We start from the raw sequence: 16,731 nt of genomic DNA, 5'->3' as shown, positions 1-16,731 counted from the left end.
CAGCACTTGCCGAACCAAAAAAATAGCCTTTTCTGTTGATATACTCTGTGGTAAGGCAGTCTGGTGCCAAAATAGGGACATGCGTGCCATCTATCACTCCACTGCAGTTTGGGAGCCCCATTGTGGCAAATCCATCATGTCCTGCACATTGCCAAGACTCACAGTCCTGCATAGCAGGGGATGATTAATAGTCCTGCATGCTAGCATGACAATGGACCCCACAGTTGGATTTTCCAACTCCAAAATTATTTCCCGCTGACCAGTAGCAATCTGGCACTGCAAGTCCACAGCGCGATCACCGCTTGCTTCTCCATGGTCAGTGCAACTCTTATTCTGGTGTGTCTGTACTGGAAGGCTGGGGCAAGGTCTGCACACACATCAATGAATGTGGCCTAGTGCATATGACAGTTTTGCAGCCACTGCTTGTCATTCAAAGCCAGCATTACAATGCAATCTCATGAGTCAGTGTTCATTTTTCAGGCCCACAAATGACACTCCACCATTTGCAGCTGCTCAGAGAATGCCACCAACAATCTTGAACTATGTCCCCAGCAATCAGACTCCAGGAAACTGTCACGTTTCCTGTGGCTCTTCTTACGACGCTACAGATACCGGAGGATCATGGCATTCTTGCCCACAATGTTTCTGACAATAGTGTAGAGCTGTGCAACTTCCATGTTTCTGTCAGAGGTGGCAGACAGCAACAAATCACACATGGGTTTTTAGGATTTTCAAAATAAGTGAAAAATTTTGGGGGATAGAGATAGCATTATGGGGTGAATATGTTGCATGATGGGAACTTGACCCCGGAATCCCAGTCACCCCTGCATGATTCAATTCTTCCCCACCACGCATTGCTAAAACTTCCCAAAAGACAGTGTGCTGGATGGTAATGAATTGCACACTGGGATACCTACCCATGGTGCACACACTGTGCAACAAAAACACCTGGTGATACACGCAGCGCTGATACAAGGAGCCAAGTATGCATATGCACAAGTGATGTACTAACTGCATTAGCAAAAGTTTGTAGTGTAGACATGCCCAGAGAATAGTTTCATCTTTAGAAAAGCTCCACCCAGACAGATGAAACTACCTTCCTCAAATGAACACAATGTATGGCCCATCAGAAACTATTTTATTTGATGGCCAAGTCTCTGAAATGCAGTTGCTGAAGGGGGACAATACACATTTGAAAGGCAGGTATTAAAAGCCACTGTATACTCAAGGGATCATCTTTTAGGTATTGGCTAGACAAAGAAGAAAATGAAAAACATTGATGGTACAGTAGGTCATAGGGGAAAATATGTTTGGAGAATGGGCATGGCTGCCCTAGATGATGGGCGACTGCTGTCTGGAAAGGAAAGAGACCCAGAGTAAGGGAAGGACAGGAGAAAAAGAGAGAGCTCTGAGCTTTGTGACAGAGGAGGACCTCTCTTTAGGGACTGCTAGAAGTCCAACACTGAGGCCAGAGTCACAGACTGATTTTTGGAATGTGCAAGCATTTGCATTTCTTTTCTATCAACTAAAACTGCCTTGCCTAGTTTAAGTGAAGTGTAAATCTAGGTATGTTACGCCAACTATTTCTTTGTTTTTACTCCATTTTCTGTTTTCAGTAAACCTTGTTATTAAGAAATCTGCAGTTGTGGGGGAGAAGTTTTTCTCAGTGCATCCTCAAGACAAAAAAGGCACCCTGCATCCTCAAGTAAGACGGGTACAGGAGACTAGAGACATTTTGGAGCCTAATCTTCTACTCCTCAATTTTCATCTCTGTAAACAAGTTATGGGCAAAAGCAGCAGGCAAACACCTAGGGGGATGCTAACAGGACCAATGAAAAGATGAGAGCTGGTGGTGAGGTTGTTACAATAGGGCTCGAGGTTCTCAGTGAACATAGTACATCTAGAAGGAAGCATTATGCAAGTTTTCCACAGAGCTGTGAATGCAACTCAGTGGAAAACCCCACTGAAAACAAATTATGGATAACTGTATTGTGGTTGTGATTGTGATTAAATCGGAGGCCACCATTTCAGACAATATTTGGACTTCTCCCTTACTCTTTAGGTCCAACTCCGTGCTCCCTAGTCACACAAAAAACTCTTAGTGACTCCAGCAGGTGATTTGCCTCAGGAAAGGGTGCCTTATTAGGCCTATTCCCATGAAGTTTCATATAGTGATTCCCCCCCGCCCCCCGGATTTGTAGGATTGGCTACGTCAGCACTGGTCATTGAAACAGTCAGGCTTTCTGAGCAGAGCAGCCTTCTCCTTAAGCCTTTGTACTATGTCCTAACTCCACAGACCCTGGAAGTCTTGCTACAATGAAAAATCCACATATCAACGTTCAGTCATTATAAAATTGTGGTTTTGTATTTTTCCCCACTTTTACCAGCTGCAGAGTTCTCCTACCATTTGATCTATCGGAACCCTATGGCAAAACTGTCAGCACTGGGCATGCTCCCACAGAGAGATTTTCCTATCAACTATAAAGCCATGCTTTTCAAATATCACATCAATTCCCCCTTGCCTCAGGCTATCTTCCTGAATGCTTATTCATCCTGAAATGGTAATACACTATGAAGTCATTTAGCTCTTTCAAATTTATACCCGATCTCATACCCGAGCTTCTCAAGGAGAATGAGCAAGAACTAGAAAAATTAAACAAACAAACAAAAACCTCATGTCACAAAACTTTCCATTGCACCATTTCCCCTAAGTGAAAAGATTACTTCTAGATAGATAAAACATATTTTATAAGCTCAGGTAATAACCAATGCAGCCCATCATTCCTATTTTCAAAAGATGATTATGGCATAGAAATAATTTCTGTAGCATAATCCCTATTTGTGTAGTGGTTGAGGGAAGTGGGGAGAGGGTACATGCAGAGAATGTACCGTTAGATGACCACAGCCATCTGTCTCAGAGAAGTCTTTTTCACAGAATCAGAGTGGGAGATGGGGTAGAGGGAGGTTATGCAGACCCTCTTCTGCCACTCCAGGACTGGGAGCGATCACATTTACTAATGCATATTTTTTATGAATATAATACAATTCTCAAAGAGAAATCTCTTTAACAAAATAAGATAGATCCCATCAACAACTACGGTGACCTTTGCGGTATAGTCTTGTATTTCAGTAACACCACAACTTCACTAAACACTGCACCTCCAGGAGGCCCGAGAAATACATTTGGGGTGGGCAGGGGGAACCGTGCACGAATCACAGCTGTAAGCAGAGCAGCTGCACTATGGTGGGAGGGGCCTGCATAGGTCAGATGGCTAAGTAGAAGCCACTTGTAGCTTTTTGCTTATTAAGTGGAGATACAGACAAAATGCTTTAGGGGTGCATGGAAGCTGGGGCAAGTGTGATCTCACAGTGCTTACTAATTTTTTTTTTTAAGTGGTATAACCAGCTGTCTCCTTTCTCTACACCTGCTGGCTGGCGTCAGATGCCAGCAGGTGACTAGCAATGTGGATTCAAGGCACAGGCTATGATTCTAAGTCAGGTGGACACTGTTTGAGGCTTAGTGTGTTACAAGCGGTGCTAGCCAGCTGCTCCTTATACGTAAGGAGCGCTAACACTCTGTCCGAGTCCTGTACAAATTCAGAGGCTCTCTAGCCTGTCCCCCTTTCCTGTGCACATGCTGGAAGAGCCACATTTCAGTCAACGCTTGACCCTTGAACCACAGCAGGTAGTTGTCTTCCACTAGACACAGCAGTTAAGAGAGTGTTCACAGTCAGAGCAGTGAGCTCTTCTTTTCCAGTAGGCTAGCAAGAACTGGGGATCAGGTTCAGGACGCAGAAGACACTTTGTACTGTGCAACCTTTCAGAGGCTGTGCTGCCTCTTTTCACCCCTCCCACAGCAGAGAACAACAGCTGAAAGAGGGAGGCTGCAGAGAGCTCCCTTTGAGCTCTGCCTCTCTTGGTTCCTTCCAAAAAAAAAAAAAAAAAAAAAGGACTTTGCTCTTCCCTTGGGTTTCTTTGTTCTCTCTCACTCACCATTGCTTCACCTGGGGAAACAGGGAGGAACATCAGGGAGCAAGTGCAACTGTTTCCACTTTCAGGGAAAATGCTGCACTAGTCAGGGAACTTAGTTCCCCAATTGTACACGGACTGTAATGCCTCTCACAGAGGCAAGTCACAATGTAGGTGACAATGAAACACAAAAGTGTTAATGTCACAATGGCCAAACCCTACAATCCTCACTCAATGAGCAGCACATACATCCACTGATTTCAATGCAGCACTCATGCAAGTGATCGTTTCTTACCATAAGAGCGCAGAAACAGGCCCCAAATGAGGCAATAACAAAAAATAGACTGCAAGGGGTTATGCAGTTTAGATGTAATATACTGACTATTTAAGGAATTGCCTGTCTCATTTGATTCTATTTTCAGAGATGTATGAAGACATTTGACAAAAATCTACCATTTCTCCTCAATGTTACTCATGAATCATGAGCAAACATAATCAGTTTCCAGCATGTACATGCCCCCTTCTAACCCCAGGCATTTGATAATGATTCACCAATTGTAGCTACAGTATAACATGGTTAATGATTATGTAAATTACAGTTCTCCATTATGTAATCTCACATTATATAACAACAAGGAAAAGGCATGTGTAAAGTGCAAAGTTTGAACTGCAAAATACAGAGGGATCGATGCCTCATTACAGCCTGGATATTGCCTTCCCCAACGTCCTCTCTGCTGTGCATCCAAAGCTAATAAATCCATAAATAAAATAAAAATGACCCATGTCCTTACCTATATATTGAGAGAGGCAATTAAATAAGGATTGTATCTTGCCACAGAATCCTTTAGTACAGACACAGATAATCCACAGCCTGGTTTTTAGTTAACCAAATCTGATTCATAGGAAATTATAATGTACATCCTAAATTAAAAAAAAAATTGTATGCTGGAAATTGAAAAGGGTTGTTTTAGGATTGGATTCAGGTGGGAGGAGGACTAATGAGAAATGTCCCTCCTGCTCAACCCTAATGGCGCACACTGACAGTTCTTTAGCATGCTGGTTGATAAAGTCATGCCATGCTACTAAGTCCCTAGGTCTTCAAATGTGCTGAATCCGCATCTCATACTGCAAGTTTCTGACTGTCTGCTACGAAGAAGCAGCATTGCATCCAGGACTGCTCAGTCATCCTCGTTCAGGCTCAAAGGAAAAATGAGGGCAGAGTGGGTGACTTCAAAATAAGTTAAACATCTTAGTGGAGGAGAGGCGAGGAGGGAGAGGAGAACATGAAATAAGTGAAATGGAAAAATGGAATGAAGAGACTATCAGAGAAGGGATTAGAGGAACAAAGAGAAAATGATGAGAAACCTTTCTCCCTTCTCTTCCATATTTATCACTTTCCCACTCTATTCCTTTCTTTCCTTGTCTTTCTTTCCACTCTCTTTTGTCACTATAGGCAATGGCTGGCTGGCGTGCAGATAAACTGGCAACAAGCCAGTACATGTGTAGCCGCTGAACAGCTCAGAGATTAAGCAGTGTTCAGGGATAGGGGTGGCAGATAGTGATTTGAGGAGAGTTTCTTTTTCCAGGAGGAAGATTCAGAAGAAAAACAATGATCTTAATATTTTGTAAGCTTCAGACATGTAGCATGAATCAGAACCATAAAGGAATCTTCCTCATGATGACTGTTATTACTAGGCATAAATCTGGACTTTTAACCTTGTTTGCAAAAGTCAGTTTAAGATGACTACTCGGAGTGTTTCCATTGACTCCAATGCACTTGGAATCAGGCCTGAATACAGGTGAGCAAATACTGCAACAAAAATGCAACTGATTTTTGTTCAAACTTTGTGAGTTAACTTCAACTGTGTTCATGCCCCATTTTGTATTTGCTCTTCATATACATTCTAGTGATGTTTGCTGGCAAGAATGTTTGCAGAAACAGAAGGCATTATGCAAATTATCTCTGAATAATGAGCAGGTTAAGACAGAAGATTCCCAATGGTAAGAATAAATTGAGAAATTTCACCCCTGTCCCGTGCCTCCCTGTATTATAGACTGAAGGACTATTAGAAGAATTCTGAAATGTGTTTCATGACTGATTTCATTTGTTGCCCAATTGCAAAACTTACACGTGTGCTTTCAAATTGTAACAAACTTGTCTACGCTTTTCTGTTTGTATTCATTTTTAATGAAAATTTAAAACACTGGAAGATTTCATTTAATTTTTGTAAGGTTAAGGCAGATGTGACTGGTTGGGTCACAGAGACCCCCTTGGGACTGCCACCTGATGTGCTGAGACTACCTCTGAGCCCGTTTTCCCTGGCAGCTTGGGACTTCAGTACCCTCTCTTGTTGAGCCAGACACGCTAGCCTGCTGCAAACACAGACCCAGGTCTGAACCATGTCCCCTACAAGCTGCAGACTTAACTGAAAACAGCTTAAGAAGTGCTCCTGTCTCTAGCACCCAGACACCCTGTTCCCAGTGGGATCTAAACCCCAAATAAATCCGTTTTACTCTGTATAAAGCTTATACAGGGTAAACTCATAAATTGTTCACCCCCTATAACAGTGATAGAGAGATATGCATAGCTGTTTGCTCCCCCAGGTATTAATTACTTGCTCTGGATTAATTAATAAGCAAAAAGTGATTTTATTAAGTATAAAAAGTAGGATTTAAGTGGTTCCAAGTAATAACAGACCGAACAAAGTAAATTACCAAGCAAAATAAAACAAAAACACACAAGTCTAAGCCTAATACAGTAGGAAACTAAATGCAGGTAACTCTCACCCTCAACCTCTAACCCTCACCCTTATATGTGCCAATAAGCTTCTTTCACAGACCAGACTCCTTCCTAGTCTGGGTCCAGCAATCACTCACACCCCTGTAGTTACTGTTCTTTGCTCCAGTTTGTTTCAGGCATCTCTTTGGGGTGCAGAAGCTATCTTTTGAGCCAGCTGAAGACAAAATGGAGGGGTTTCCAGGACCTTTTATATTCTCTCTCTTGTGGGCAGAAACCCCTTTGTTCTCCTGTGCAAAATCACAGCAACAAGATGGAGTCTGTAGCCACCTGGGAAAGTCACATGTCTATGAATGATTCAGCTTTTTGCAGGCCGATGCCATTGCTTACATGTTAGTTTGAACATTCCCAGGGAAGCTCAGATGTGGATTGGTGTCTCCCAAAGTCCATTGCTAGTTAAGTACTCCCTATTACTTGAATAACCCCTTCACACTATGTTGACCAAATCTGCCTTATGTGCTTCCTACAGCAAACACTTTAAATACAAGCATAGAGCCAACGCTCATAACTTCAGATATAAAAATGATACATGCATACAAATAGGATGAATATATTCAGTAGATCATAACCTTTGCAAAGATATGTTACATTGCATATATAGCATAAAACATGTTCCAGTTATGTCATATTTACACTCATAAGCATATTTCTATAAAGCATTATGGGGTGCAATGTCACAGCAGAGATCAAGAAGAATATGGAAGAAGCTCCCAAATTCAGCTACATTTCGAAGTTACTACACATCCACATATCATAATTCTACAAATATGCTCTCTATCCTCTCAGATTAGCTCTGAAGCAAAAAGTTTTGGAGAATGGCCAAAGAGAGAAAGGAAGAGAAGTAATTAAGGGGAAAGAGTATAAAAATGGATAAACTTCTTGAAATTTCTCCTTGTTCTTATCTCACAGATCAAAAAAAAACTAACTGAACTGTATTGATGACCAAAGCAGAATCAGTCAATTAAGAAATATATAATGCTGGTTTAGCACATTTGCCATTGTACTGATGATCCAATATGATCACACAGTCTAGGATCGTAACCGATCAAATTAACATTAGTACTATTGGCTCACACAATACTACTGTGAGTTTCCCATTTTGCCCTCACATATCCTGTAAGGAGTGCAGAGCAAGCCTGCTAACGAGGTTCCATGGTGCCATGTGTAAAAAGTGCAAGTGAATTCAACATGATTTATTTAAAAAGTGTAAAGACAGAGCTTACAAAAGAGTAATGCATGGCATAGGAATGTCTATTCTAATTATTCCTAATATAAAAACACTTTTTGTTTATGTTGCTGACAAATAGATGTCTTTTCGAAAATCTCTAGACTTTCAAACATTTCTTCTCAAATTTGACATTGAACAGGAGAAATGAAGAGACACGAACAACATTAGCGAGATAGCTCTATGCTCAAAAAAGACTTTCATATTAAAAATTACTCTTAAACCGTACTATGCTTCCTAAGAATATGACTTCAGTGTTCTATTTCCACTTGCTGAATTGTTTTCCTTCAAGAGCAATAAGCTGGCTGTCCAGATATCTGTATTCTTTGTGACATTTGGGTACTTAAGCCTAAGGTGCCAACATCGTTAGAAAGGTTACAGAGAATGGTAATGCTTCAGCTCTGAAAAATTGCATCGAGGCACTGAATTCTGGACGTCAATTATTTCACGACCTATGCTGTCAATTGGCAATATTGTTGCATTCCCTACACCCTTCCTTCTAGCTGCATGACATTGTTATCCAAATATTTCCTTTGGCTGAAAATGCAGCTTGGTTGAGGAAATAACTGAATTTATATGAATGGAAGCTCTTATTTATGACTGTTCTGTTTGCTAGATGATTCATTGCCTCCAATAAGAATATTTGAATGTGTTGAGCTATTTGTCTCGAAGGCATCATCTGTAGAGCAATATCATTTGGTGGTCACTGGATGGCTGATTTTGTTTGGTATATGCCTCTGTAGATGTTATTACCTTGTTAAGAATCAAAGATGCTGCTTTGCTGGACACTGAATTAATAGCTTTTTTCTGCTTTTTTAATCTCTGGCTTTTCCTTCTACACCAGTGAATCATAACTTCCCTCTCTTCTCCCCTGTTTTTGATATTCCTCAGATGCCACTTCCTCAGCAGCCCCCATAAATAAATGCACTTTGCAGCATGCTCCAAAGATCTGATTTTGGGGGGTTCAACCCAGACCAGTAAGGGGTTGCATCACCACCTGCCCTTCAACTCTGGGTGCCTTACATAAAACATTGCTGTGCTCACAGCCCCGAGAGCAACAGCCAACACACAAGCATACAGGTCACACCCTGGCTTCCACTGTCCAGTTACTGTTTGCAGAGTAACCCCAACATCTCCCTAGTCCCAAATTTACCCAAAATTGTCTCTCACCCTCCCTCCAGTGTCCAGGTCTTTCCTGGAACAGCCACAGAAGTTAAGTTCCCTGCTCCTTTAAAGAGACAGAAACAGCAGCTTGTTATCTTGTCTGGAATTAAACAATCACTTCTATTCAGTCAAAGTACTTGGCTGGTTTAGATGAAAAGTAAAACAATTTATTTAATCAAAGTATTAGTGAGTGCAAGTATAAGGGATAAAGACAGAAAGGGTTACAAACAAAAGTAAAAATGGTTTTCTAATGGCTAAGACCAAATTTAACAAGCTACTGTCTTTGTTCAAGGTAGTTTCCTCACCAATCTTCCTTTTACAACAATGGCTGAATAGACCTTTAGTCAGGATCCCCACAGAGTTTAAGGCACTGGGTTTCCTTGTCTCCTCAGGTGAAGGAGAACTTAGCAGCTCTCTGCGCCTATCTTTATAGTCCAGTGAACCTTTGAAAATTCTCTGTCAAAGTTCATTGACCCTGCTTCAAGATGCAGGAAGGATTCTTAGGGCTACAGTCTTCATTCCACACTGAGATTGTTAAGTGATCACTTTCTCCCTACTTGCTGACCCAATGGCTTTGTTTGCTTGGCATGTAATTGTGATTTTCTTTGGTCACACCTTCAAGCAGGCAGAAACACATTCCTCTGACTGGAAAAAAACTGATTATCTACTCCCCCTGACATACCTGGTTTAAACACATTTTAGTCATAATTCCAGTACCTCTGTATAATCTTTTGTGGGCTGACTGTACACATGTCATGCAAGAATATTATGATCAGTGAGTTATTAGTTTTTCAGTGACATATTACATGCCACCTTTTGGGAATATATTGTGACAACAGTGTGTTAGATGTAGTGAGTAGGCCAGCCCTGACAAGATTTGCTGACAGAGTAGTGAACCACCAATAAGCATCTGTGTCACAAATGGTCAACAGACTTAGGCCATTTTGGACCAGGGAGAAAGCTAGTTTCAGAATTGTCTACCATAGACAGATAACACTATCACTTTCCTTGCCAGGGGAATGCAGGTCCAGTGACTGCTGATTGCAGTGTGGTAGTATGGCCTGAAGAGAGAAGTGGTCTCTCAAGTTGGTCCTAAGCCATTTTGATCTTTATAGATCACACCCAACATGTTAAATTCAGTCCACAAACTGAAGCAGATCTTGGCGCACAGGTGACACGTGCTGTCATTGAGAAGCACAATTTCACAGCGAAGCTGCTGCATTCTGCACCAGCTTCAGTTTCCAGATTGGTCCAAAGTGTACCCTCAAGACTGGGTTTCTGCAAAGAGTACATGGGCAGTTATGGGATTGCATGGATGTAACTAAAGAAAGAGATGCCTCCCACCCCCCAAATGCAGTTGTACATGTGCAACAAAGCAAAGAATCCACTACTAATGAAGAGGGGGAAATGCTAAAAAGAAACCAGGAATTTCCAAGATGTCCTTATGGTTAAGGCACTGCACTGGGACTCTAGAGTTTTGAGTTCTTTCCCTGCTCGGCCACAGACATTCCTGTGTCTTAAGCAAATCACTTAGGGCTTGATTCTGCTCCTGCTATAGTCCTATTGGGATCCAGGAAGTGGGCGGGCAAAGCTCGCCCACTGCTAAAGGATCCCCCCCCAGCCTAAGGGGGGGATCCACAGGACCTAGAAACCAAATGATTACGTGGGACAACTAATGAAGAACAGGAACGGGAGTGCGGTCAGAGGGTCAAAAAAAGGGAACCGGACGGGGACACTGAGCAGAGGACCCCGGACAGCGCCCACCGTTCCTCAAAGGCGTCAAGGGAGTCGGTGGACGCCGCCCAGAGGAACTCTGCTCCTGCTATAGTCAAAGGCAAAACTCCCATTGACTTCAACAGTTCAGGATCAAGCCCTTAATTAAACTCTGCAGCAGCTTCCCATAATTTTAGTAGTAATTCCCTATCTCACAGTGTTGGTGTAGCAAGCATAATTCCATTAATGTTGGGTGAGGTGTTTAGAGGCTAGAGTGATGAGAACCGTAAAAAGCCTTTAAAAATAAAAAGGGTCAAATAGATCTATCTTGCCATCACACCAATAGTCACTCTGGTAAATTACCCCAATCTTACAAACTAGTTAATGGAAGAACAATTTTTAGGAAAAATGTAAGCAAAGGGGAGAGACTCAATTTACTATGACTGGATATTTTAATTAAGATTAAACTACCCCAATGTTTGCTCATCATATTTTATGAGAATATTTTTAGCGACCACTTCATGCTTGTTTTAAATCTGAAAATCCTGACTTACTTGATTTACGTCTATTTTAACAATGCTTTTTATCTTTTATCTTTTTCATATTAAGAAAGCCAGCTCATTTCTGTTAAATAAACCAAAGACATAAAAGTAACGGTACTTGAGGGTTAACTGGATTAGAATGATAATTGCAGATGTAAGGAACAACAAAGGTGCCACTAGAGTGTATCTGTGGGCAGCTGGTATGGCAGATTTTGCCAATATTAGTGTTAATGTGGGAATACAGCAATATGGTAGCTGCTAACATTTGACTCAATAAATCTCAGTCCATTTTTTAAGTCTGGCTAGCCTTTTGGAGAACCAAGCTCAGTATTTCATTGTGCCAAAGGCAGGATTTTATGTAAATCCCACTCAAATGGCAACATGCATTCTTAGGGTTTTTAAAGTTTTTTTCCTCTGAAAATCTAGCACACAGCAAAAGATAATTCATGTACAAAATATTCACAGAAAAATGGTGTAATGCTCGCTATGGTGGTTTTTCTCAGATGATTCAAGCCCTAAGAGAAAACATGTCTGTGCTGTCAAAATCATTTGACAATGTTTTGTTAATATTATATTTAGTTTGTATGTAATTTTTTCTTTTAAATTGAGCTCTAAAGTTGCTTAGTACATTTTCTTTTTAAAGAACACTAGACTTTAAAAGTAAGAGCCACATAAATATTCACAGTAACTGTTTATATGAGTGGGCAACCTTCAGAAGTTATCAATTCCACACAAGTCTAGTACTTTTCACAACTTAGAAAATTACAAAGAATGCAATTAGAATGTATTTCTAAAACTACTTCTTGCAATTAGCTCTTCTAGAGATGGGTCCTTAGGTAACATGTTTTGGACCAGGAGCTCTCTGTTCTGATCAAGTTCTCTCTTTGAGAACTATGTCTGTCTGTCGAAGATACTTCCTCCTCCATCTACTTTAGACACCCTTCCCTATTTCTGTGACTATCCTCCAGTGCTTAATTTGTAATGAAAGTGGTGCTGGGGCTCAAGCTCTTTTTTAACATTCATAACTGATGCAGCAAGCTCAGAAGTGCCAGGGCTATGAACTGCCAAGCCTAGCGGTGGTGGGGCTCAGCCCTGGCACAAATTAAGCTCTGCTACCCTCTCTACTCCCACACACTGTCATGCCCTCCCACAAAGAGTTTTCTTCTGGTAAGGCTACCTCTCAAGTTCCTACCTGATGCTCCCCCAACTCTATACCCACGCTACTGATGGTCATCCAGTGGCAAGTGCACTCTCATAAGTTCAATGTGTTATCATGAGAATCTATAACAGCACGAACAACTACAACATCATCGTTTTGGAGGGCCAAGCACGATTAACACTTTAAAGGGAACTTGTTCAGGGAATAGAAAATCTTTGACAAGATGCACAGAGAGCAGCAAATTGCAACATTCACAGGGCTTGAGTGTAAAACGTACAGGATAGAGCTTGCTTAATCCTTGGTTCCATTTTGTTTTATGGAAAATGGCCACGCTGCAAATATTAAGATGATGCAACAGTGGATATTTATTATCAGTGGGGGTTGGAAGGCTTAGGTTTTTATCAGTAAATGTTGGAAAACATCAATTTCACCACACATACAATGAAACAATGAAAAAATATTTGCATCGATGACAATCAACATTTAAAAAAATGCTGTTTGAGAACTTATTAGTGTTTGATTTAAGGATATTTACTTGGTACATTTTGACTTGTGATGGTGATAATTTGTTTTGTAATGGTTATAAAGGTTTAATATTTTTAATCTCAGAGTCTAATGTCATTAAATAATTATTGTCTTCCCCCCCCTCCATTGTTTGACACCCCACCCCCATAATTCCCCCCAACTTTGAAAATTGAAATCAATATAGCTCAGGGAAAAATTAAAAACCCATCTTTTTCCACAGCTGTGGAAATTAAAAAGGATAAAACTTGGGGAAAAAAATAAGCTTTAAAATAATCCATGTGACCTGTCAAAATTATAAAAAAAAATAAAAATTGAATCCCACTAAGCCTAATCAGTGCATATGAAAAAGTTCTGACTTAGAAAAATAAGACAAGTGAACTTTCTTACTGTGCTACCCACTAATTTTGCATCTTGATTCCCCTATGCACAAGAAATATGGAATTTGAATGTTTAACACAGAGAAAAGACAAGACAAAATTGCACTGAAAAAATTCACCATTAATCCACAGCTAATCATCAGCACCAGCTAAACTACAAACATGCATTGAGAGGTTGAATTCAAAACCTCCAGCTGCATAAATACAGGCTACTATTTAGTGAACTGAAGAGGAATTTCCATTAACATTAAGTAGTAACATTGCTTATCTGGTTTCAGAGTAACAGCCGTGTTAGTCTGTATTCGCAAAAAGAAAAGGAGTACTTTTGGCACCTCAGAGACTAACCAATTTATTTGAGCATAAGCTTTCGTGAGCTACAGCTCACTTCATCGGATGCATCCGATGAAGTGAGCTGTAGCTCACGAAAGCTTATGCTCAAATAAATTGGTTAGTCTCTGAGGTGCCACAAGTACTCCTTTTCTTATTGCTTATCTGCTTGTTAGGCTAACCACCAGAGCAAGGGTTCCCAATTTTATTCCACCTGCCACCAAAATTTTACTTCTGTGACTACTAAACTACTCAATTTCTTTCTTCCATGGCTTTATATCTGCAACTCCTTTTGTGACCTTATGACAGAAATCTTAATATTGCTTAATATTGCTTAATATTAAAAGAAAACCGACAAAACTAAAAAATGCCAATGCTATATTATGGACAAAGTAGGTTTTATATTCATATTCATACAAATGTGATAATTTCACAATTAAAATATCAAAACCTGTAATTTATACATTCTTATTGAAAATTTAATGACTTGCATATTCCCTAGTGAGATATAGTTAAGGCTAAATAATAGGCTAATTAACGCAGCTATTTACATTAGAATATTATCGTCACAAACATAAAGGAGAGAAACATTTTCCCCCACTGAAAATAGAAAATGGTGGTCTGTAGAAAATTGTTGAGGCCAGGACAACAGATTCTCAACCCACATTTGGGTTACAACCCCAGGCTTCAAAAATATTGCTCTGGAAAATGAGACTGTTGCAAACACGTGAGCCAGCTGGTTTCTATTAAAGATAGGGAAATGTTAAGTATGAACAAAAGCATGTTTGCAGTCAACTATTCATGAAACATTTGAATTCTGTCAAATAAACCTGTTTAGGTAGTGTTAAAAAAGTCAGAATCCATTCCTATGGTTCCCCTAGTTACAAAGATTTTGACTCACTTATCATTCACAATATCTAAAATACTATGGTGAAGGCTTCATTAGCAATATTAAATATACACACAGTTATGAACCCTGAATGTTTTTCTTTTTCAGATTATTCAATTATATGATTATATGCTGATTTAGGGCCTTTGTATTTAGTCCATTCCATGTTCAGAATTCTCACTTCATTAAAAGCTCTGTGCATATTGGAACTCCAGAACAAGGCCTTAAAATATCATTTGATTGGTTCAAGAAGCCACAGACATGAATTCCAAGCACCAAAATGAATTCCGGAAACAACATGCCTGAACAAATGTAGTAAAATAAGATTTGAAATACAAAGTACCTTGTATATATGATTTTTTGTATAAGTTTGAGGCCAATCACTTTCTCAAATACTAAACACTATCAAAATAAGGACACAATATCACACATATATAGCATTCCAATATGAATTTAAATACAAAAAACAAACAGCATATGCACACACACTGACCTATATCAGATTAAGATGTTTGTTAATGCAGTATATATGTGAATTAGACATACAGAAAATGAAAATAAAATGTGTTTAAGGTAATAATATGGCTGAATATAAGTATTACTTCAGGAGTACTATTTAATCTTTATTTTCCAGTGCTTCAGTGGTCACCAAGAACTTTACAATCATAAGGAGGCATAAGATTTATATTCTTAAATTCCAAAATACAAGCATCTACCTCTCAAGTTAAGGGTCACATGAGTAGGTCTGACATTCCATCCAGTAGCGCACACAGTTTTATGTAAACACTAACCAGTACAGTAGAAGGCCCAGTTAGAAAAACCACTTGTCCTTGAGCATCTGGAGTTCCCTAGAGTTTGGTGCCAGTTATACAAATAAGAAATATTATTGAGTCATAACAGTGTTTGGGCTTATGACACATATTTGAGAGCAGGTCTGGCCTTCCATCCAGAAGAGGGCACCATCTCAGTCTCTCCCCCTCCTCCCCATCATACATACACATACAATTACATAAACAGACAATTTAAAAAAAAAATCAGTAAAACTTACTTATTCCACAGAAGCAGCCATATATCTATGAACGGATGGGAAACTTGAGTTGATATGGAGCAAATCTCTCTCCTGTTGATTTAAAGAAAACACTTGCCTTTGAAAGTTGCCTTTAGGAAAGTTTCCAACCTATTTCCATTACTTTGAGCGTGGATGGAGATGTGGGGGAGGGGTGCAATTTTATTGTAAATTAACTTGAGATTTTCCCCAGACAAAACCTGCCTACACTGACAGAGGAAAAAACCTAAGAAAAATGCACATAAAAATTGTATATGCAAATTTTAAAATTCTGAAGTTGGCACCCTCCACATCCCTCAATTATCCCTACACAACTACATCAATCCACTCCTTCCCACTATCAGTTCTTTCCCCACTCCTCCTCCATCCATTAGTTATCTTCCGCCATCAATTTGATTTTGCCTACTATCCATCAGTCCCCTTCTTCCAACTCCCTTATTTTGGTTCCCCTGGTCTATTGATCCATCTTCCCTTTCTAGTCCCCCAGTTTCCCATTTCCCTAGCCTTCCTTTCCTCTCCTCCCTTCAGTTTTCCCTCCTCCCCTTTACCCCACTACCTAATACTCAGGCAGGGCTGGCTGGCTGGCCTCTTTGCTTAGCAGATGCAGTTGCTCAGCTTGCTGGTGTTGGTGGGCATTTCTCCCTCCTTTTTTCCTTCCCCTGCTGACTGTGCTCAGCTCATCTAGACCTGGACTCCTCCCTTAGCTTTCTCTGAAACTATCCTTAGAGAACAGGGGCATTGCTGAAGCTGGGAATGCAGCCTGACTGGCTGACAAGGAAAATCACCAGCTCCACCCACCTTGGCAACTAGCTAAAGCCAGACAAACCTGCTTTGGGAGCATGGGGGCAGAAAACAGACTGAAAAGCCATTGTTTCCAGCAAAAAACTAGGCAGATCTGGGTCTGGGATTTGCATTATTAAGATAACATGCACCCCTGACTTTTCATAGAACTCAGTGCTTCTGATGTCCTTCTCCTCT

General features: G+C 40.3%; 1 protein-coding gene across 1 annotated transcript in view; it reads right to left on the bottom strand.

The window, feature by feature from the left end:
• PHYHIPL (phytanoyl-CoA 2-hydroxylase interacting protein like) overlaps positions 1 to 15,786 on the bottom strand; it is an 88,585-nt gene extending 72,799 nt beyond the window's left edge. The window contains exon 1 of the mRNA XM_074958830.1: positions 15,736 to 15,786. The gene's annotated coding sequence lies outside the window, so the exon portion shown is untranslated. The remainder of the gene's footprint in view (positions 1 to 15,735) is intronic.
• Between the last annotated feature and the right edge of the window lie 945 nt (positions 15,787 to 16,731).

This window comes from Natator depressus, chromosome 7, assembly GCF_965152275.1.
Source record: "Natator depressus isolate rNatDep1 chromosome 7, rNatDep2.hap1, whole genome shotgun sequence".
NCBI classification, from domain to species: domain Eukaryota; kingdom Metazoa; phylum Chordata; order Testudines; family Cheloniidae; genus Natator; species Natator depressus.
Note: the sequence above shows the minus strand (reverse complement) of the source record. Positions and strands in the feature narration are given on the sequence as shown.